A 25,311-nucleotide genomic window follows, 5' to 3' on the forward strand; every position below is an offset into this window, starting at 1 on the left:
TTTCCTCCTGGAGGAATGTGCCATTTACCTCTGCTTTGCTGGCTCCAACCAGGTGGATGCTCTCGCTTCTTCCTGCTTCACCTGAGTAAGTCCACCCATTTGACCGGGTGAAAGGTTCAAGTGGAAGTTAGTTTCACCCTAATGCTCTGGGTGCAAAATATTTCCACCCGGAAGGAATGACACAACAATAATGAGGTGACTTATATTTTCGTTTTTGATTTTGATGATGCAAAAATAAGATTAAAATCTTGGATGTTTTTCATATAAAAATTAATTTCAATTATGCCAAATTAAATGAATTCACACTCTTTTTCCTAAGTCACCCATGTTTCAAAGTTATTATTTTTGACAAAAAAACATTGGTTCTCCAGTCTCAAGATGTTGGTCAAAGAATGTCAAAGTATTTTCCAAAACATATGTTATTTATGTTTTAGGAGATTGAAAAAATAAAGTATTAAAATTCAAATAAATCTCCAAATATTGAGAATTAAAACTAAAGTGTTCTAATATAAAAAGTTAGGATTTGTGAATTCGTTGGCTTAGATCTGTCGACTAATGGGCAATCTTGATTTTTGTTTGTCAACTGATGTTTTCTAATCTGTCTATCGATAGCATGCTCATTGCCGTGCATTTGTCAACTAGATAAGCTATTTTTGCTTCTGCCTGTCGATCGATCTTGATTTATCAACCGACAGAATGTATGTTGATCATAAATTTCAAATTCTTGTCTTGATCTGTCGACTAATCATCTATGACCTGTTGTGTAACATCTCACATCAAGCGATAGAAAGGACCAGAATAACTTACCCTGATGGGTTTACGCGAACTTCCCAGGGGTCACCTATCCCTAAACTTCCCCAGCTTAAGCACGCTTAACCCCAGAGTTCTTTGCCTACATTCAGCTCAAAAGGTATCCAGCTGGTGTTGTTTCCTTCCTTACTTATCCTCGATACATACTACTATTCTCTAAGTTCTTGGGGTATTACATTCTCCCCCTTGAGCACATGATGTCCTTGTTATGCAACTTTACAACTGGTCCCGGATCTCCCCCATTTGCATAACCGATGTGGGATTCGCCTAAGGTGCCTACACGTACCCCCCCTTAGGGACTCAACGCCCTCACTTAGGTTTACCCCACCACCGCGCTCAGAGGCTCGGGGGTCAGCTCTGATACCACCTGTAACATCTCACATTGAGCGATAGGAAGGACCGGAATAACTTACCCTGATGGGCCTACGTGAACTTTCTAGGGGGTCACCCATTCCTAAGCTTCCCCAGCTCAAGTACGTTTAACTCCGGAGTTCTTTGCCTACATTCAACCCAAAAGGAATCCAGTTGGTGTTGTTTCTTTCTTTATTTATCCTCGATATATACTACCCTTCTCTGAGCTCTTGGGGTATTACATGTTGACTAACAGAATGCATGTTAATTAATTTTCGTTTGGTATTTATGTTGCATTTGTTGACTAACCCTTTAGTCTGTCGATCGATTTTTTGAATTTTAACACTAATTTGTCGACTGATGCCTTGCATCTGTCGACTATTTTTGTCGCAAAATCTCCAACGACTAGTTTTGGGGTGCATTAAATGCACCCTAACTACCTCAAAAAGAGAAAAATTTGGATGCATTCACCCACAATTATAAGTATTCGGTTGGTGGATTACTTAAAGGGTTAGAAGAATTTATTGCCAAGCATCCAAGAGAGTCAATCAATTTATTGTGCTTACATATTTCATTATCTCATTTTTCTTATATGGCTTGTATGTTCATTAATGTTTTATTTTTTTTCAAGTTTTGTATTTTTATTGAGAGAACTTGTAACTAAGAGGATATATTCTTAGAAATTCTCATTTAAATTTCTTGTACACATTTTTATCTAGCTTCTATTGCTAGATGGCTTGTTTGTTTAAGTAAGAGATTGTAATCCCTACCTTGGTGCCAAAAGATTTATAGTGAATTGGTTTTCAAAAATCCTTAGTGAAAAACTAAGGCAGTGGATTAGGTTTGATTAAGTCGAACCATTCTACATCGTTGTGTTTCTTGTTTGCTCATACTCTTTATTTCATTTATTGCTCTATGCATTTCTTTAATTCTCTCTTTCACTAAATTCTTATTCTATATTAATTTTTTTAAAATTTTAATCTACCCAATTCATCTCCTCTTAAATTTTGGTGCCATTACATCAGTGACAACTAATTGCTACCTCATAACACACCCTCTCTCTACACATATAAAGCCATAAAAAGTATATTTTAAATTACAAAACTATAATATGAGTTTTCTAAAACAAATATAAACTAAATATACGTCTCCTAAACTAAATATACAAAACTATAAATTAATATATATATTTTTAAATATAAGTATAAGCTTAAACTAATATATAAATATCTATATGTTTGTGTTGCAGTACGCAACATTACATAATGTTTAAAGTGAAGTTAAAAGTATGTTTCCTGTGATTTTAGTGGACCACAAGAGGCCTAGAAGCCACAAGTCAAGTTGTCGGTGAGGTAGAAAATTGCCAAATTGTCTGTAGAGAAGACCTTAGAGTCTTGTCTTGAGGTCTAAAAGCGTAGTTGGAGTGTTGAAGTAAGCATTGAGACAAGTGAAATATGCCGGGAATGGGACCTGTGAGCGAAAATACCTACAATAACATGGGTTAGTGCAAGAATTAATTAAAACCAGAATATCAAAAAATTACAAGAACAAGAAGAACATGAAGAACTCCCTGTTTCCGACCACCAATGGCCGGAGCAATGAAGCTTTTAAGGCTCAGATATGGGTATTCAAAACACCACTTAGGTAACATCAATAATAGGACCACCAAGCATCAATAAGCCCAATCCCCAAATTGACCACTCGCCAAACCCAATCAACTACACGGAGTAGAGTCCATGAAGGAACAACAAATATCACTAAGATATACGGGTAACAGAGGAGAACCAGAGAGGGCCGAGAATCGGTCAAGGAGGCGAAGCACACTTGCTTCCAAAAGGATCGACCATAACATATATAGAGAGGGGCCAAGAGACGCAACACAAAGCGGCAAGAAGATGCCCCACAAAGTGGCAAGGAGGCGTTGTTGACAACAAGGCGGGCATAGGGGGGTTCGACACCAAGCATGAGAAAGCTAGAGAGAGAGAGAGTCTCCAAGAAAGCATATATATAGTGATAACAAAGGCAAGAGATGGGTTGGGCTTGCCATTCTTGAGCAAATTGGGCTTGGGCCTAATTTTTCCTCCAAAGAAATGGTCAATAAGCTTATGGCTTGACTTCCAAACTAGTCTGCCAATAAGTGATGTTTGAACTTAGTTGTTACTTCAATTACAGGCTGAAGCCTATGAAATTTAGACCTATCTAATACAATTGTCACTGCCTTGGGCTTTTTTAGGAAACACAAATCCAACAAATCTCCACATTGATTCCTAATAAAGCCAGCACACAAGAATACATGCATAAATGACGAATAATGAACATACCAAGCAATTTGGAGATTTTACATACCTTTACCAATAGTTAGAAGAGTAAGACAACTTCTAAATTTTGTTAATGGGAGCACTTTAGTGATAATTTTGAAATCCTATGGCACACACCCAAGAGGGGGGTGAATTGGGTAATTTAAAAACTTAATAGAAGTTGAAAAACTTTTTGATACAAATTCAGGTTTTAGTGATTTAAAACATAAAACATATAAAATGACAAATGTAAATTAAGAAAGACAAATATGTGAATCAAGTGAGGAATAAACAAATGCTTGGAAAGATAAAGATCAAAGAACACAAGCACAAGAGACTACAAAGATTTATAATGGTTCGATTTAACCAAGCCTAGTCCACTACCTTAGTTCCTTACTAAGGATTTTTTAACCAATCCATTAAAACCTCCTACTTAACCAAGTAGGTCCTCTAGTCCAATACTAGAAAATTACAAACCCTTTGCTTATACAAGAAAGTCTTTTAGCACTTAACTAGGTGTTTCAACCCCTTGCTTCAAAGAGCAAATTCTCTAGCACAACAAGTGTAACGCTCCGCTCCCACTCATGGGTGTTACCGACGATAATCTCCTGGATTCCTTGCCCCAAAGCCCAAATTTGAAGGGTAGACTATGTTTCGTGACGAAACACCCTAGGTGGGAACTAGGCTTCATCTGGCCCTTCGCTTACCCAGGATCCATGAACACCCTAGGATCTTGCAAGTTTATTATGAACGAAGAAATAATCCGCTACACCGCCTAGGGGCCTCAAGATGCTTCTTAACACCGGGCTAGACTAAGGGGAAACTCATACTCAGAAAATCCTCAAATTTTCCAACATTTCATCACTCGGGGACTCCTTCGGGGAACTTTATAAATTTTTTCTATAGCCCAAAATCTCCCAAAATTGGGCCAAATTATTCCCCCTCTCTTTTTTTTTTTTTTTCTCCCGCGCGGGCCCCACAGCCGGTTGGGCCCTCCTTGGGCCCGGCCGCGCGGGCTGGCCTCAGCCGCGGCCACGTGGCCGGCCGCGCCAGGCTGGCCCCAGCCGCGGCCGCGCACGCTGGCCGCGCGCCCCTGTGGCCTGCTGTGGCCCTGGCGTGGCCTCGCCTGCCTCCCGCGGCTCCAACTTGACCCAGAATTATTTCTTGGGCGTTTTTGCCCAAATTTTCCAGATTTCCCATACAACTCACATACATCAAAATACCACCTTCTTTTTTTTTTTTTTCTACAAAGCTTGTACAACCTTCTTGATGCTTAAATCCCCTTTTATTAAAAATATAGCTTTACAATATGTTTGCTACATCATACATCAAATAAAAAAAATATTTACAACATGCTTAGGCTTCCAAACCCAAGCTAAATTACATGAGTTCTCTAGGGTCTTCATTTCATCAAGCATGCTTAACCTTCCAAGATCCCTTCCTTCTTGCACATGAGATACCTACATGGTAAGGATAAAAACCTCATGAGCTATTAAGCTCAATAAGGGTGCAATGACAATAGTATGAACATGAATAAATAAATGTGATGCCAATGCATGTATGCAACATGGTTAGGGCTTCCACATCCTCACAACCACCTTGGTTTGAGGCTTTAATCTACCCTACCCCACTCAACCTCATGGCCATAGGTCCTAGAACACAACAACATGCAAATGCACACTTAGAAATTCATGAACCATACTTACATCCCTTGCTAGCCACCATCCCATGGGGCTATCCCTTACCTTAACTCCATTCCTTGAAGCTTGAACCCATTCTAGCTTTATTCCCACTCTTCTCCTTGAAAGAATCTTTGGGACTCTTTGGACTTGAAGAAATCCTCCTAGCCTCAAATCCCCTTTGCTTCCACAATCTACAAGCTTCAAGACTTTCTTTGCCTTCAATCCTTTGCTCTTTCATTCCTCTTTATTTCTTCAAATGGCCAAAGGGAAGACTTCCTCCATCTTCCTTTCTTTTCTTCTTCAAGACTCTTCAAATGGAAAAACTTGAGCTTGAAGGTCCACTTCCCTTTTTATAAAACTTCCATTTCTCTTTTCTTTTTTGATTTATTTTCCTTGCCTTGATATTCCCAATTGCAAGACTTGATCCTAGCCTTTCATTTCTCCTTTACTTTTTGAGAATAAATCTTGACCATTGGAAGAAGCACAATCCATAGCCCTTAGTCTTCTTTAATCTCAACCCTTGATGCATTTTGGAAGACTAAATCCCCACCATCCAAATTAACACAATCCATGTGTTTCCCAAGAATGAATACTAGCCATGGACTTCTTTGGAGATCCAATCTCCACCATCCATTTCATTCTTCTATTGGATCCTTACATCCCATTTGGCAATCCATGCCAACATAAAGCCTTAAATCTCTACCATTGGATAAATTCCAATTTCAAGACTAAATCTCCACCATTGGATCAAGTCTTCAAATCCCATAAAATATCCCATTTCTCATTTATTTAATTGGGACTAATTTCACCACATCAATAATGAAAGACAACTTAGAGAGACATAAATGCCTTTCTTTCCCATTTATTTTAATCTCCCATTTTCCCCCATTAATGCTTGACCATTTTCTTTTCATTTGCAATTTCTTTTTTTATGCAACATAATCATTACACTCACATGGGCTAAATGGCTCATCTTTTCCATTCTTTTTGATTTATTTAAATCCCTTAATTTTGCTTGAATAAGACCATGCCAAGTGTCACTCTAAGACACAAACTTGGCTTCCAAGTCTTCCATCTCACCCACCCACTAATTATAAACATAATTTACCAATTTAGGGAAAATCAATTATTTTCTCTCATAATTGAATATTCTCTATTTTCCCCTTTTTCCATAATTTAATTTCTTTATGAAATTTACTCCAAAATTACTAAAATACCTTTCGTGAATTTTTAATCCCATTTATCTCCGCATAATGAAAAATGGGAACTAATTCACTTCCATACTTAATTCCACCTTGGAATTATCTCCAATGTACCAAATTACCCTTTATTAGACTTCACTATCTAAATTACCAAAATGCCCCTCTCATAGGGCACCATCAATCTCAAGGATCCGACACCTTCTCAAGGGCATTTTTGGAATTTTCTCATTTTCTTTCTCATTCTTTTAACACCTGTAACACCGGGTGTTACAACAAGCTAGATTTTAACAATAAGAGAGAATCTAAAAGATGAATCTTTTAGTTACAAGTTCTCTCAAAACACAAAATAAGGCTTGAATGAATTAATACAAATAGATCAAAGCTTTAAAGAGAGAAAAATAAAGCACAGTCAATGTAAATACAAACGGGTATAAATGTAAGCTCAAATCAATTCATTCCCGTCCATTAGTCTTTACAAGATCATCATTGACTTGTTTTTATAAGCATCCCAAGAGCCTTGCCCAAAATTAGCCGTTTTTTGATCGTTGGAGTTTGAAAAACTAACCGTTATAACTTTCTACGAAAAGAATTAGTTGACAGAAGACAAGAGATAGTTGACAGAATTAAGTAATAAACTATACTTAGTCGACAAAACAAATTAGTTAGTCGACAGAAATAAGTAATACAACAATACATAGTCAACAGATTAATACACTTAATCGGTAGAATCAATTTATACATTCTGTTAGTCGACAAAACTAATGAGTTAGTTGACAGATGAGAAGACATAGTCAACAGATGCAGTGTAGAACACATAGCTTAGTCGATAGAATGAAGAACTTAGTCGACATATGTAAGAATTTAGTCGACAGATGCAATGCAAGGCTTCTATTAGTCGACAGATGAATTTGATACATAAATGTCCACATTACAACATATTTACAAAGTAAATGTCTGCATTTTTTTTTAATTTATATTTTATCTTTCATTTACTTTAATACATAAATATAAATAAAAAGTACTCTTCATTTGGTTTTAATAAAAATATTTAAAAAATTAAAATTCATAATAATAAGAAAATAGAATTTTGATTTTAATACAAACTCGAGATTTAACAATTTTACCACCCCTAAAATACATACCTTCTATTTCTTGAAAAAAAATATTAAAAATCATTTTAATAACAATAAATATTAGCTATCAAAATACCGGGAGATAGTTTTTCAAAATGGAAACTTTTCTTATATGTCTCTTTATAATGTGTTAATCTTCTAGATTTAGAGAAATAACATTTCTTAGTTTATTCTGATACATAAAATACTATAATATTTAAAATATGTTTCTACCATAGGTCATATAAAAAATCCATTAGGGAATTTAAATATACCAAAACTAGTTTTACTAAAAATATGTTTTGTTAAACATCAAAATACACAAGAGGTTGATTGGAGCAATTAAGCTAAAAAACATGGTCTTTTGCCTTTGAAACATTTTGCTTCATTTATCCAATGATTCAAAACCAATTTGAAAAATCATTTAGGAGATTCTTTTAAATCTTAATATTTGTTTGTGCAAATCTTCATCTATAGAAATTATAGATCATTTGGTTTTCTTTTTCACAAAGGTACTTGAAATTGATTTTTGTTTCCAAATCATATTATCAATTTTGTTTTTCATCATCAAAACTAAACATAAGATAAACACAAGAGTAAAACATCATTTAGTTCCCATATCTGAAGGATTATATTCTGAAAGCACTTTCTTAAGTCTAATAATATTTTGAGACACAATATCACTTATAAAGTGCTATCTAACATCAATGTATTTAGTGCGTTCATGAAAAACAAGGTTCTTACACAAATGGATTGCTGATTGACTATCTGAATAAACAGTCACATTTTCACTTAAAACACATAGTTCATTAAGTAAACCTTTAAACCACAAAGTTTATTTGATAGCTTCCGTAGCAACAATGTATTTAGATTCGGTTGTAGAAAGAGCAATAATATGTTGAAGTTGAGACTTCCAACTAATGCAAGAATCACACAAAGTGAACGCATAGGAATATGTAGATTTCCTATTATTTCTATCACCCGCATAATCATAATCAGTAAAATCTTGAAGTTTCACACTATCAAAATAGTGTTTATATACTAAGCCCACATTATAAGTACATTTTAGATATTTAAGCACTCGTTTCAAAGCTTCCCAATGATTGGGACTAGGATTTGTCATAAACCTATTAAGAGTGCTAACGACATAAGCTAAATCTGGTCTAGTACAAACTATTAGGTACATCACAGATCCAATAACATTAGAATATGAAAATTTTCTCATATATTCCTCTTTTTCTTCGTTAACAGGAGATTGGTCTTTAGACAAAATGAAATGATTTGCAAGAGGTAACGAAATAGGTTTGCAACCATGCATGCCAAATCTTTTCAAAACCTTTAGCATATAAGATGATTGATGCAAAAACAATACTGAATTTGATCTATCTCTTTCAATTTTCATGCCTAAGATTCTTCTAGCAATTCCTAAGTCTTTCATATCAAATTCCCTACTTAAAGCAGTTTTTATGCCATTAATCGTCTTCATGTTAGGGTCAATCAAGAGCATGTTATCAATATATAATAAGAGAAACACAATATTTATTATGATGTTGGAAATATAAGCAATGATCAAATTCGTTTATTTTGAAATCAATTGAATGCATAAAAGAATTAAAATGTTTGTACCATTGTTTGGGAGATTGTTTCAAACCATACAAAGATGTTTTCAAGACCCACACAAAATTAGGTTGAGACATATAAATCATCTAGATCACCATGCAAAAAAAAAAAAAAAAAAAAAAAACAATTTTTCCATCACGTTATTCAAATTTTCAATCAAAATATGCAACTAATGCAAGCATGACACGAATGGTGGTATACTTAATAACAGGCGAAAAGATTTCATTATAGTCAACCCCTTCTTTTTGTGTAAACCCCTTGGCTACTAGTCTAGCCTTAAATCTTACTAGTTCACTCTTACTAGTACCCTCTTTAACTGTATAAATTCATTTACAGTCTATACTGGACTTGTCTTTAGGTTTAGGTACTAACTCTCAAGTCTGATTTTTAGAGAAGGAACTCATCCCCTCTTTCATTGCTTCTACCCATTCCTTAGAGTACTCACTTCTAATGGCCTCCTCATAGGAGTTTGGCTCCTTATCAGCTAGTTCTTGATAACTAGCATAGGTTAGGTCAAAATTTGATTCTAACATTTGAGGTAATCTATGAGGTTTCCTTTCTCTATCCCGGACTAACTGTTAGTCAGACAACGATGGTTGGTTAAATGAGTAATCTTCTACTACTTCTTCTTTTCTCTCATCTAATATGAGTTGGTTTTGACTCTTCACCTCACTCAAGGTGGTGGGAATGTGGATACTCAATCTACTTGACTTTTCTTGGGGTTTCTCACTCTCATTTTTCTGCTGTTTTTATTATTTGATTTTAAACAAGGCATTTCTAATTCATTAAATGTGACATCCCTACTCAAAATATGTCTTACCCCTTTTTGGATTTTATTCCAAAGTCTGTACCCCTTGACTAAATGACATTCCTAGCTCTGGGTTCTAATTTTCCCTTATTTTGGTGAGAAAAAGTAGCACAATCAAAAGTTTTGAAAATAGAATAATCAACACATTTACCATGTTATTTTTCATGTGGAGTGTCACCATTTAATGCAGTACATGGAGTTAAATTAATCAGATAACATACAGTCATGACAGCTTCACCCCAAAGAGATTTAGGAATGTCAGAACTAATCATCATGCATTTCACCTTGTCAAGTAGAGTCCTATTCATCCTTTCTGCCACTTCATTTTGCTAGGGGGTGTAAGGAACAGTCTTATGCGTAGTGATTCCATATTTTTTTACATAAATTATCAAAGTTATCAAAGTTAACATTACAAAATTCAAGACTATTATTAGTTCTAAGATATTTTATCTTTTTACTTGTTTGATTCTCCACTTGAGTTTTCCAATTTTGAAAACTTTTAAAAGTTTCAGATTTATCTTTTAGAAGACACACCCAAACTTTTCTTGAGAAATCATCAATAATGGACAGGAAATATCTATTCCCACCAGATGTGGGATTTGTAGTTGGTCCCCATAGGTCTGAATGAATATACTCTAAGACCCTTGTGGATCTATGCACATTAGATGAGAATAATAATTTATGATGTTTACTAAGCACACAATGGTCACAAAATGGAATGTCAGACACACAGTTCTTACTAAATACACCCTTATCGTTAAGAAGCTTAAGCCTTTTAACACTAACATTGGCTAATCTGTTGTGTCATTTGTGTGTGACATCAGTGTTAATGGAAGTTGTAATACCCAAAAATGATTTGAGGCTATAGATGGTATTTGATAAAGGATATAAGCGGAATTATTGAAATAACAAGGCTATAGGGTACACTAACGCAGCTTTAGACAACCGAATTAGACGAAAGAGGTACCCCAAACCCTAGATAGCCAAGGAAAATGGTATACTATCAACAAGTGATTCGAGTTATGATTTTTGGTGATGAAATAGGTGGGATCAGGAACAATTTTCGGTACAGCTAAAATGCAGCTGTGAATCAGGCTCAGAAATTGAATTATTATAGGAGACTTTCAGGAGGTCAACGGAAGCTTGAGGGGGCTCTGGTTTTTTGTAAGGAATAACCCTTCAGTGGTTTTGGGATGAAACAACAGCCCAGTGAGGATGCTGGGGCGAAATTGTCCTTATCAAGTAAACTCAAATTTATTAATTTTGTATTTTTAGAATTGTAATATAAATTAATTTGTCATTGGAGAGCATAGTTGTAATTGGAGAATTTCCCAAGTGAATTTAAGAGGGAATTGGGGTTTAATTATGTAATTTCTTTATAATAATAGTATAATATATATAACTGTATATATGCGCGTGTGTGCGTGAATGGAGTGGTGAGCAAGCCAGAGGAGGTTTCTTGGAAATTCAAGTGCGTGGTGGCCAAGGCTGCAAAAGTCGGTGCATCAACTATAAATAGGGGAGCAAATTGGGAGTAAAATGGAAGGAGAAAGAGAGCAAACGAGCAGCAGCTAGTGGCTGGCAATGGCAGAAATGGAAGTTAAAACAGAGCAAGCAAACGACTAAGAAGATCGAGGGAGAGATAGGAGCTGCTGCTGGTGGCCGAAGGCAACCACAAGAGTGGCCGAAAATGGCCAAAACAGGCTGCAACAGCAAGCCGCGGCCATAGCCACGAGCTTGCAGCGGTTGGGCCGCATCCATGGCGGCCGGAGCAGCGGTGGTGATGGCTATTGGAACGAGGGGTGGCGACCGACGGGATCAGGCGAGGCCGGGGTGGGTGGCGGCAAGGCCGGAAACGCGGCGGTGTCGCGGTTGGGCGGAGTTAGTTGTGCGCGCATGGCAGGTGCAGGGAAGAAGAAGGCTGGAGGAAGAAGAAAGAAAGGAGAAGAAAGAAAAGAAAAGAAAATAAAGAAAAGAAAAGGAAAATAGAGAAAATGGAGAAAAAGGAAAGAAAAATAGGAAAAATTGGGGAAAATTCTTGAAAAAATCTTAGAAAATTATGAGGATTAATTTGAGGCTAAAGGAGCATGCCAAAGCTAGGAAATTATTCAGATGCGTATTTCAAGGCTTAGCACGCATTACGAGATGAAAATCGACTTTTCGCATAAGGTGAGTGGTTTGACTCTAGTTTTACCCTTGTTTGGAAATGTCTTGGTGTGAATGTAGTGAGTTTAGGTGAGCGGTCTTACCAAAACTTGGGATGCTATGCTTATGCGTTTTGTTTCTGTATTTATGGTATCATTTGCATATTGATCATGTGGTATATTGCATCAACAATTTTTACTTATAAAAGAGTCGGTGCATGGCGTGTGATTTTCATATCATCGGGGTGTCAATTTTTATGTCGTTGTTGGGTCCGTATGGGACGAGATGGGGTCTTCTTGAGAATGGGACAAGGTTAATCCAAGTGAACGAGTGACACGGTAGGGCACTCGAGAGATTAAGTATGTCGCGGCAAGGTCAATCCCAACGGTGTGTGGAATGTGTTTTCCATGGGAGGTTGAGTATGTCAGGGAGATTTCTCAAGATAGACGTGTTGCATGTTGTCGTTGTCTTTGTATGCCATGCTCGTGTGTCTTTCATGCATTCAATAAACTGTTTCATGCCATCATTTAGATGTTTTATCATCTAACATGGGTTATGCCCCTGGAACATTCAACGTTCCAGCCAGGGATTGCTGCGAGGGCGAGGACGTGGCCAGTTGAGGGTCAATGGTGTCTAGTTTGATAGTCATTGTATCTTTCTAGAGACATAGTATGTAATTCGGTTTATGTATAAACAGTTGTGCGATATCAATGTTATCATTTGGTAGTTTGTAGTACGTAGTTCGATGTGAAAACACCTTGTATGGAACTCGTGGTAGGCCACGATATTGATGTTAATGTATCCGCTGCGTTATAACATGTCTCGTTTAGTCTTTAAGATTTGTGATCTTGTTAGTTAAATGGGCAAGACTGGGATTCTCGGGATTTTTATCTGCATGTGAAGGTTGTTCTTGAAATCACTGTGCGTGATGAACTTGAAAAAAAAAAATCCCAGAAATACCCTTATAGTGACACGCCCGTCGAGGCGGGGTGTTACAGAAGCAACGTTGGAGCCTGAGCCACCCACTACTTCAGCAGTAGAAACATAAATGCCATTTCTCCTAACTCCTTTATATACCACCATGGCTCTTTTAATCATATTGAGCATACTATTTTCAATTTTATCAGTAAAGCCATTATTTTCTAAGTCACCTACTGAAATGAGATTCCTAACCATTTTGGGAATATATCTGACATCTTTTAACTTTAGAACATATCATGTATTAAGTTTAATAGTGATATCCCCAATCCCATTGGCTTTATATGCAATGTTGTTGCATGCAATAGCATGACCTTCCTCAGATTCATGAAAGTTTTCAAACTAGTGTTTTTGAGATGTGACATGAAATGATGCACCAGAATCAAGAATCAATTCATGCACATGAGATTTAAAAGCAGGATAATAAGATGTTACCACATTTGCCTTTTAGTGTTCTCCCCTTCTCCTTTTGTTTATTTTTCTCAACATAACAATCTTTAATAAGTGCTTGGTTTTCCCACAACCATAGCACATCCTACCCTTCCTTTGAGCCTTAGATTTAGATTTACTTCTCCTTTTCTTTTCCCACCTCCTTCTTGACCCCTTGACTAAGATCTACCCCTCAACATGTGAACCTCATCATGCTTTCTCTCACTCCTCAAGTCCATTTCCTTACTTCTAAGAGAATCTATGACAATCTCAGGTGTTAAAGTGTCCCTTCCATACTTAATAGCTTTTTAACCTCTTTACAAGTATCAAGAATAATATTTAATAAAATAATTGCATTATATTCCCCAGTTACTGTTTCACTATAGTTTGTGATATCTTGAACAAGCTTATTAAAGACATCTAGATTGTCATCTAGATCCTTGGAGAAGTCAATTTTAAAACTAAAAAACATTTTGAGTAAGAAAAGCTTATTGGGAGTGGATTTTTTCAAATATAAATCCTCCAACTTTTTCCGAAGACCTTTAGTGGAGTCAAGTTTACCAACTTTTCGTAAAACTGAGTCAAAAAGGTGAAAAATAATTGAGGTGTATGCAAGTTCATCAACTTCTGTATTTTGTTTTGCAGTGTTATTTGCAGAAAACTTGACATCAATGGCTTTTGAAACTTTTTGTTGAACAAGAATACCTTTCATCTTTTGTTGCCATATAGAAAAATCACCTTTCTCGTTGAAAACCCCCATTTGAAAATGATGTGTAGTCATGTTCATAAAGAAAATGCACAACACAAATATGCAACCATGGATCTAAGAAACACACAGTTTCACACAATGTCCTAGGTAGCAAATATGCAAAATAAATTCAACGTAGGTGTTCTAACACTAGCAACAGGGGAGATAACATAGATTTACTAAGCAAGATTTAAAAGCAATAAGTAGTTAAATAGGCACAAGTAAATCACACAAAAATACCAAAATAAAAAATAGGTTACCCTACGAAGATCATAAACAAATTCTAATGTCAAAGAGGGTCGGATTAGAGCCGAAATTAGCCCACTACGCGCCGTTAGCGACTGATGAGTGTACTTACACATGCCAATCAGAGAGGATGCCTAGACCTTGCTGATCTCGGGTATGAGGTCTTTTTGACTCGACTTAGTCCCTATAGAGATTAATTTGAAATTTTTAGATTCGGTAATTGGACAAACCTGCGCGAAATTGATCTGAAATCAAAAAAGATTTATGATCAAGATACAATCCTTGCACAACCCAGATGCCTAGCAAGGCTTTGATACCATTTGTTAGCGGAAATACCTACAATAACATGGGTTAGTGCAAGGATTAATCAAAACTAGAAAATTGAAAAATTACAAGAACAAGAAGAACACGGAGAACTCCTTGTTTATGGCCACCAATGGCTGAAGTAATGAAGCTTTCAAGGCTGAGATCTGGGTATCCAAAACACCACTTAGGTAACACCAAGAATAGGACCACCAAGCATCAACAAGCCCAACCTCCAAATCGACCACTCCAAACCCAATCAGCTACATGGAGTAAAGTCCACAAATGAGCAACAAATATCACCAAGATATAAGGGTAACAAAGGAGAACCAGAGAGGGCATAGATTTGGTCAATGAGGTGACACAAACTTGCTTCCAAAAGGATCAACCAGAACATATATAGAGGGGAGCCAACAAGCGTAGTACAAAGCAGCAAGGAAGCATCGCTGATAAAAAAGTGAGCATGGGAGGGGGGGTTCGACATTGAGCATAAGAGAGCTAGAAAGAGAGAGCCTCCAAGAAAGCATATATATAGTGATAGTAAGGGCAAGGTATGGGGTTGGGCTTTCCATTCTTGAGCAAATTGGGCTTGAGCTTAATTTTTCCTCCAAAGAAATGGCCAATAAGCTTATGGCTTGACTTCCAAATGAGGCTGCCAATAAGTGGTTTTTGGAGTTGGTTGTTACTTTAATCACGGGTCGAAACCTATGAAGTTTAGGCCCACTTGATAAAATCGTCACGGTCTTAGGCTTTATTAGGAAACACAAACCCAACATGACCAAAATAGTGAAATTAGTTGCCTCACAATTGAATTGCTAGAAGAGACTTAGGGACAATTTGCAGTACCTAAATGGGGACCCAACCCAACAAGGTATGAGAAACAAATCTATGATTGTTTTACAGACATAAAGGACTCAAAAGAGCTAATTAGAATATGAAAAAGAGAAATCCAACTTACTTACTAATCGAGACAACTTGCAATTCTTAAAATGAGCATTAATTAACTATGAGCTAAAACTCGGGATTACTATGTGTAACACCCCAAATTCTGGGCATGTTATAACTTAGGATTTCAGGAATATAATTTTTTTTTCAAACCACAATCATTAAATACATCACACGAATTCCCAAAAACTCTAATTTCACCTTCTAAGCTTAACAAACCTAATAATTGAATAGCGGAGACAGGTGTTAAAATTTCAAATCCTGAAGTTAGATCGAACCTGATATGATAAGTAACCATAGTGTTTTATTTATCTTATAAGAAACCGTTCGAGATGTTTACGACACGAACTACATAGATATCATCTCTCGGAACAATAACCGAACATCTCAAACATAACCAAAACATACTAAGGTTTACATAGGTTCGCACAAAATCAAAGACAGGCTAAACATGCTACACTGACAAAATAAGCTTATTCTTCAGCTATCTTCTTTCCCTTTGAGCTGCTTGTCGAACCTAGAACATTTGAATATTCCAGGAACATAGTCCAATTAGAAGATGAATCTTCTAGTGAGAACTCTAAAATAGTTTATATACATGCATGAACAAATGTAAAACATATGAGGAAACAACAAGGACGATTTTGAAGTTCCTCGTGAACACGTCAGCTTCCTCTAACGTGAGCTTTTTCAACGACACACTCATAGCGCCTCTCGGGAGGTCCCTAACTATGTCATCTTGGCCTGACCTCATAGAACTCATGCAAACACCACATTCGTTATCCCTTAGACTCACGGTTTTCCCCACGAGAGCTTTCCTGATGGCGGACGCATAGTGCCTCTCGGGGGATCTCTAAACTTTTGCCTTCAGGAAACAACAGATAGGTACAACAGTATGGCCACACAGATTTTTATAAATGCGGCAGTTGAAAACCAATGACATATATTGTAACGAACCGTTAGTGGGTCTAGAGTTTTATTGGAATTATGATTTATTATGTGTGATAAATTAGCCTCAAGAATTAGGTGCTATAAATATTGTGAGGTGCCTAATTTAAGGGATCGGGATTTTAAAGAAAACTTGGATTGAAACCAAGTGTATTGGGTTGTGTTTTATTTAAGAATGAGGTTGTGAAGCCCTTGAGCCTAGGAATATATATTGGGGCCATTGTGCTGGGCTAATGAAATGGGTATTGGGCCCATGAGCATAACGATGTGTGTATTTTAATTAATCAAAATGAATGAATTATGAAAAGTCTAATGAGGGCTTGAAGTTTGTTCATTGTGTGTGTGAAAAGTAAGGGTGAAATGGGAATTTCATAAATGAGTATTTATTATAGATTACTTATGTGTATTATGGAGTAAAAAGGAAAATGAAAAAGAAAAGAAAAAGAGGCAAAAGACCAAAATGGGTTTAATAAGTTATGGTGTGTGTGTAAAGGAGAGGGGCAAAGTGATAATTTGGCCAAGGGGGTGGTTGGAAAGCTGATTGGTGGCCATCTCTCCCCCGTTCTTCTTTCTTTTCCTTGTCTCATTTTCTCTCTCCTTTCCTCCTGTCCCGATCGGTCATCATCATCATCTTCTTCTTTCTTTCTTCTTCCATTGTCAATCTCCATTGAAGCTTCAAGGGTGGAAGTTGCAGTTGGTTGTTCTTCTCTTTGGACCAAGCATCATAAGGCAAGTTCCCTTTCCTCCTTGTTTCTTTTGGAGGCAAGTTCTTCTTCTAAATAAAGGTTCTATTATTTCCTTCCATTTCGGTGCGAGATCTTGTTCCTTTTATTTCATCTCAATGCAAGTTCATGGTACTTTTCCTTGTTAATTCAAGTTTGGTTATTATTTCTCTCTAAGGTTAAGTTGGTTTTCTTCGTTGTTTATTTGTTTTCGATTCTTCTGCCTCCTTAGAAGATCCAATCTTGAATCCATATTGATTGGAGGATCTTCTTCTCATTCCTTTAAAAGTTTTGTGTTTTTATCACGATGGGTCTTTTCGAGAGTTTTCTAGGGTCTATTTCACCCTAAATTCTCAAAGGAATGGCACTTGATTGATTAGGAATTTTGGAGAAGCAAGGTTTTGGTGTATTTTTCTTGGGATATTGAGTTTTGTGGGTTGTCGTTGTTATTTTTAAGTTTCAGACCTCTATTAGTCGACTAAGTCCTCATTCTGTCAACTAAGTAGATGTATGAGATTCTGTTAGTTGACAAAATTTATGCTTCTGTCGACTAAGTGGGTATTTTGGTTTCTGTTAGTCGACCAAGTGTTTTAATCGGTCGACTAAGTGGGTGATTTGGCTTCTGTTAGTCGATCAAGTATTTTACTCGGTTGACCAAGTCCCTATTTAGTTGACTAAGTCTTCTTCATCGGTTGACTAAGTCCCTAGTTGGTTGACCAACTCTTTTATTCGGTCAACTAACAGAATGCATTAATTCTTTCTTTTTGGTTCGATTCTTTTCTAATGCTTGTAATTCTTCCCCAAAGCTCTTGTGATGTTTTAGTTGGCTTCAAAATCATCTCGCGGATATGTAGGTGTTCCAAAAATGGGGAAGTTAATTAATGGTGAGAATTGAAAATGAAAATCTTGAATTTTTAATGGTGAATTCATGTAATCAACTTGTTTGACCTTGAGAAATGGTATGGAAATGAATCTTAATGAATGATGCTAAATCATGTGATGAAAATATCATGGGCTCATGTGAGGATATAATCTTGAAATGTCTAAGTGCGCATGATGATTATGATGAGAACATTGTAATAATGAAGCATGTTCAATATGTTTACTTGAAACCTTCATGAGCATTGCGTGGTATTATTATTTATGGTACGAAAATGAATCCCAATGAATGATGTTAAATCATGTGATGAAAATATCATCGGCTCATGTGAGGATATAATCTTGAAATGTTTAAGTACACATGATGATCATGATGAGAACATTTCTAATAATGAAGCATGTTCGATATGTTTACTTAAAACCTTCATAAGCATTACATGGTATTATTATTTGCGCACCTATTAATTTGCGCGGCGGCTATGTACCGCGGGGTGAGTAAATGATATTCTAAAGAGCGCCTAACGTGGGTAAGGTGGCCATAAACCCGATAGGCGATGCTTAAGCCAAATGAATGGCTAAATGATTTTTCTATGTATATGTATACATGCATGTGAATGAAAGGCTTTGAGGGCCGATGTGTTGCATGGAAATTATGTTTTCATGAGAAATGAAATGATGCATAAAATGCATAATGACAATGGCATGGGAATGATAATAACGATTGAGAAATGAAACGATGCATGAAATGCATAATGACAATGGCATGGGAATGATAATAATGATGGGATCTAATGGAAAATGCAACTCGTACTTGGGAAGTTGGGTCTATTCCACTTTGGTTTATCCATGTCTCGACTCTATTGCTCTATTTGTTGTAATATATATTTTCTGAGCCTTGTGGCTGACGTTGTTTATTCCTGTCATTCCAAGTAAGGGAAAAATAATCGTTAAGGGTGAGTCCAGTAAGGCTGGAGCCTGGGTTTAGATGTGTACAAAGATGTCCCAGCCTCAAGATCCATGGGTGTAATGTTGAGGGCATGAAATAGAGGATTCAATTTGTTGTTAGAACCTTAGTGCCATTTTATTTGGAAAATGTATGGGCGTGTAATATTTATTTTGAGCTCCTATTGATAGTGAGCAAATGTGGAGATATTTTATTTTGGTTTCTGATGATCAGTGAGCAAGTAAAAAAAAAAAATTGGTGATAAATTTGAGTTATTATTTTTGTATCCATTTTGTGACGACTTCCTTTCGAATTTCCTATGCTAGCGAGATTATCTGGGAGAGGCCCGCTACATATATTTTCCAAGAAAACACATTTCATATATGTAACATGATTTCACGCAAGAGAACAAGAGGATTTTGCGTATAAGAACATTACAGAAAACATGTTTCATGCAATAGGAGCTTTACACAAAAATAGAAGTTTGAGTCCTGGAGTCTCACCTTGAAGGTTTATCTTTGGAAGTTACAATTTCACCGCAACGACATAGGTTTTGCAAAAAATAGGAGTTTCGGTAAACTTAACCTCCACTATTTTTACATAGGGTTAAAGGGCATTAAATGAGGGATATAACTGGAAAATTTCAAGGCAAGGGGGCCCCTCACGTGCCCTAACACGCCCTAGGAAGGTGGCCCACGAGCCTTCATGTGCAGCCCCTCTCCGGCACATGTATCACATGCATTGCCTTTCTATTTCGAACAACTTCACCTCCTTTTGGTTTTTTTACCATAAGTTTCTCGTTTTAGCTCTGATTTGACCCCCATTTGAACCTACGGGTCTTTCTCTTCCCCTTCTACAGAAATATTAAAAAAATTGAACTTACCTCGCCCTTTTTTTGACTGTTTGGGGCGAACTTCGATGAACACTTGAAACTTCGGTAATGCCTATTCTCCTTTGCTTCTCCTTTGATTCCTTCCATTCTTTTTGCAGAATTTCCACCCCTCTCTCAAGAATAGGATTCTCACCTTAGAATTCCTCAATCCTCAACTCGCTTGAAATGATTTGAGAACAACCCCATGGCCTTATTTATAGATTTCTCGAACTAATCACAAGTCGCTACTTGTCCCTAGATAAGCTTTGGTCTCCAAAGACTCAAAGCTATATTGGAGTGGGATTTGAAATCCAAAACTAGAATGGAATAAATTTTGAACTCTAAAATGATTCAAAGCCATATTGGAATAAAATTTGAAATCCAAAGTGACTTATTTACACTAATACCCCAAGCTCCTTCCAAGTGCCATTTTGGCCTTGATTTCAAGTCCTCAAGCTTTGATATTTTACCACATGAACCCCTAAATCCTATGCTTCTCAATTGACCCAACAAATTTGAAAAAAATATCATTTTCATCCTTTTTTCGATTTGAATAAAAAATTATACTTAGGCCCCATTTAATCACAAACCCTTTTATTTCATCTTGAAACCACTTAAGGGTTGTTCTATTCACAAAATTAGAGTTCCCTCAGGGTTTCATGGATTTCTTGAAAGCCCCTTACCATTATTCGGTCTTTCAGGCTGACTCACAATTGTACCATAAATCGTCTCTGATTTGATTTCTTTCGACATCATAAATCTCGCCTCAAGATACTCGTCAATGACATACCTTTTTTCCTTAGGTATTTACACTCCGAGGCGCTCCCTACCGTCAATTTAGCGATTTATTTTACTATCAAACCACTTTTTTGATTTTTTAAACTTACTTAAAATACGTGGCAATCTTACGAAAATATGGGGTATTACATTCTTCCCCCCTTAAAAGAATTTCGTGACATGTACTCGAAATCATTGATAGTTAAATAATTATTGCACTCTGAAATACAATTTCTGGAAGAAAATATAAAAATTTCCTACCCTATTTCCATTTCTTCAAACAAATGAGGATATTTCTTCCTAATTGTTTCCTCAAGTTCCCATGTCATCTCATCATCCGAGTGCTTTCCCCACTGAACCTTCACTAACAGGATCTCTTTACTCCGTAAAACTTGAGTTCAACAGTCTAGAATTGCTCCTGGTGACTCCAAGTAGGTCAAATCGTTCCTTAGCTTAATTATCTCCACTTGAACTCCGAGGGTTGGATCTGGAACATGCCTTCGTAGTTGGGAGACATGGAACACATTATGAATCTTGGACAAGATAGGTGGAATCTCTAATCGATAAGACAAATGTCCAACTCTTTCCACAATCAGATATGTTCCTATATACCTTGACTTCAGCTTTCCTTTACTGCTTCCATGTGTCACCAAATGTTGGGGTGACACTTTGAGATACACTAGATCTCCTACCTCGAACTCCAGATCCCTTATTCTTTGACCAGCATTTGATTTTTGTCGGCTTTGCCCAGCTCGGATCCTTTCTTGGATCATTCGAATCTTAATGGTAGTCTGCTACACAAGTTTGATCCCTAACATTTGTCGTTCCCCTACTTCAGTTCAACAAATGGGTGACCAACATTTTCTTCCATATAGAGCCTCATAAGGAGCCATCCTGATGTTACCATGATAACTGTTATTATATGCGAATTCTACCAATGGCAGATGCTCCTCCCAATTTCCTCCAAAATCAAGCGCACATAACCTCAACATATCTTAAAGTGTTTGAATAGTCCTCTCTAATTGCCCATCAGTCTGCGGGTGATAAGTGATAGAATTGAGCTGATGTGATATCCACCAAGAGGGGGGTGAATTGGTAAGTAAAAAAAATTTTCTTTTGGAAAGTGAAAGTATTTATATTTTTTTTTTAAAAGAGGAATAATGATGTGGTCTTATTGAAGATTACACAAAGTCAAAAGTGCAACGATGCAAGCTTAAAGGAGAAAGTATGAAGAGCAGTGAAGACACAGATTTATAGTGGTTCAGCCTTCCAAGCTTAATCCACTACCTTAGTTATCCACTAAGGATTTTAAAACCAATATCACTATCAACCCCCTACTCAATATGAGTAGGTCCTCTAGTCCTTGACTAGGCAATGTACAACCTCCCAATTTAATGGGCCCTCTAGTTACTGCTAGGAAGAAAATACAAACAATGAATTAGAGAGGCTAAGAGTACAACTCTTAGTTACAGATTTCTCTCTTTAAATAAACAAACGAGGCTTAAAAGAAATAGAACAGTATATATCAAAGCCTCTTAAATGAGAGTACAGAGAGAAAAGAAGTAAAAATCGATGTAACAGTGAAGGCACGATCGTTCAAGATATTCAATAGTTTCTCAACAGCCTTTAATGCATCTTCAACCACCTATTTATAGTTGATGGTGGGTATGTTTGAAATTTGGACCGTTGTGGGTGGTTGGCGAGCATTTAATGCACCAAAAACTAGCCGTTGTAAAATCTGTGAAACAAAATAGTCGACAGAAAAAAAGATTAGTCAACTATTTTTACAAGTAAAACTAAGAATAGTCGACTATTTTTAATACAAAAATCCAATAGTCGACAGACATACTTGAATAGTCGACAGTTGCTGAAATGTGAAGAAATTTTTGAATTTCATGAACAAAAATAGTCGACAGATCAAAAGGCATAGTCGACTATTTTTACTCAATAGTCGACAGATGCTAAAATAGTCGACAGATGCTTAAATAGTCGACAGAACATTAAAAACAGTCGACTATTTTGAAACATAGTCAACAGAATAAACCTGATAGTCGACTATTCTTTAGAAAAACTTGAATTTTCAAAACAACCTTATTCGATTCTTTAAAAACTCATTTTGATTATCTTTAAAACAAGTTGAGATTATCAAAAGTATATATTTGAAACAAATCACACTTAACCTTACTCAAAATTTCTTCTATAGGTTTTCATACCTTGCTTTAAAACTCATATATTAAAAATTCATTTTCTCATTCACAAAATCCATATAGATTGATTTTCATATATTGATTTTCATATAGACATTCATCAAAACCATTTCATTACTCAAGAGTAAAATATCAATAAGCCATACTCAATTTCAGCTGAGTCCCCATGCATTCCTGCAAACTCTCCCAAAACCTCGAGGTGAACCTCAGGTCCCGATTTGAAACTATACTTATTAGCGCACCATGGAGTCGTACTATTTCCTTCACATACTGCTCTGCGAATCTTCGCATCAGTTGGTCCATCCTCATAGGCAGGAAATCTATTGATTTTGTCAACTTGTCTACCACTACCCAAATGGCATCATAGTCACTTTGACTTTTCAGAAATCCTGTCACAAAATCCATTGTGATATGTTCCCATTTCCACTCGGGAATTTCCAAAGGTCTCATCTACCCTACGGGTTTCTGGTGCTCAATCTTTATCCTTTGGCATACATCACACTGTGCCACCCTTCTAGCCACGCTGGCCTTCATCCCTAGCCATCAATAGATTCCTCGAAGATCTTGATACATCTTCGTGGCTATTGGGTGCACGGTATACGTAGCTCTGTGGGCTTCATCCAAAATCTTCTGCCTCAATTCCTAAAGGTTTGGCACGTACACCTTAACCTGAAACCTAAGAATACCATTTTGCATCTCAAAATCCTACTTCTTGGGCTGGCCATGCTCGTTTACCCATAGACGTATATGTTGGTTACTCTCACTAGCCTCCCGTATCTCAGTCTCTAGATCTAGCCGAATCACCAGGCCGACTACTAGGATAGAAGATCCCTTTGGCACTACACTCGCTGTCTTCAGGTTAAAAACCTCAATCAGTAGCCATTCCCAGGCCATCAAACTGGCCATAACAGTAGGCACAGTCCTACTCAAAGTATTAGCCACCACGTTGGCACACCTCGGGTGATACAAGATAGTGCAGTCGTAGTCCTTAAAGAACTCCATCCACCGTCGCTGCCTCATGTTCAACTCTTTCTGTGAGAACACATACCTCAAACTTTTATGGTTTGTGAATATATCAAACGTCTATCTGTATAAGTAATGGCTCCATAGCTTCAAAGCATATACCACCGTTGCAAACTCTAAGTCATGCGTTGGGTAGTTTACTTTATGCCTCTTTAATTGGCGTGATCCATACACGATCACACGACCATGCTGCATCAACACACAACCTGGGCCAACCTTTGAGGCATCAGTGTATACAACATATCCACCGGGCCCACTAGGCATTGCCAGAACAGGTGTTGAGGTTAGTCTACCATTGAGCTCTTGAAAGCTTTCCTTGCACTTGGTAGTCCATTCGAACTTGACCTCTTTCCATATAAGCTTCGTCATAGGTGCAACTATCTTCGAAAACCCTTCGATGAATCTTCAATAGTAGCCTGCCAATCCCAAAAAGCTTCATACTTCGGTGACGCACGTCGGTTGCTTCCATCCCCAAACAGCCTCAATCTTTGTCGGATCCACTGAGATCACATGACCAAGAAATGCAACTTGGGATAGCTAGAACTCGCACTTGACATACAGTTGATGTTTCCAGAGAGTTCCTAACACTATTCTCAAGTGCTCCTCATGCTCACTCTCATTCAAAGAATAAACAAATATATCATCTATGAATACGATCGCAAATCGATCCAAGTAGGGTCCAAATACCTTATTCATAAGATCCATAAATGCTTTTGGAGCGTTAGTTAATCTGAATAGCATTACAAAATACTCAAAATGACCATACATTGACCGAAATGTCATCTTCAGAACATCATTTGGCTTAATTCTCAATTGATAATACCCGGATCTCAAATCAATCTTCGAGAACACCTTCGCTCCCTGTAGCTGATCAAATAGCTCATCTATCCTTAGAAGTGGATACTTATTCTTTACTGTGACGTTATTCAGCTGAAGATGGTCAATGCACATCTTTAGACTTCTGTCATTCTTCTTTACAAATAACACCGGTGCGCCCCACGACGACGTGCTTGGCCTAATGAACCCCTTATTAGTCAACTCTTGCAGCTGACTCTTTAATTCTTTCATCTCTGCCAGAGCCATCCAATATGGCAAAATTGATATCGGTTGGGTTCCTGACACTAGCTCAATTGAGAACTCGATCTCTCAAGGTAGAGGTAGTCCCAGTAATTCTTCAAAAAATACGTCCTTATATTCTTGTACCACTCGTACCTTATTGAGCTTCAATACATTTTTCTTTTCTAACTAAGCATAGGTTATGTATC

This window comes from Diospyros lotus, chromosome 9, assembly GCF_014633365.1.
Source record: "Diospyros lotus cultivar Yz01 chromosome 9, ASM1463336v1, whole genome shotgun sequence".
In the NCBI taxonomy this organism is placed as follows: Eukaryota; Viridiplantae; Streptophyta; class Magnoliopsida; order Ericales; family Ebenaceae; genus Diospyros; species Diospyros lotus.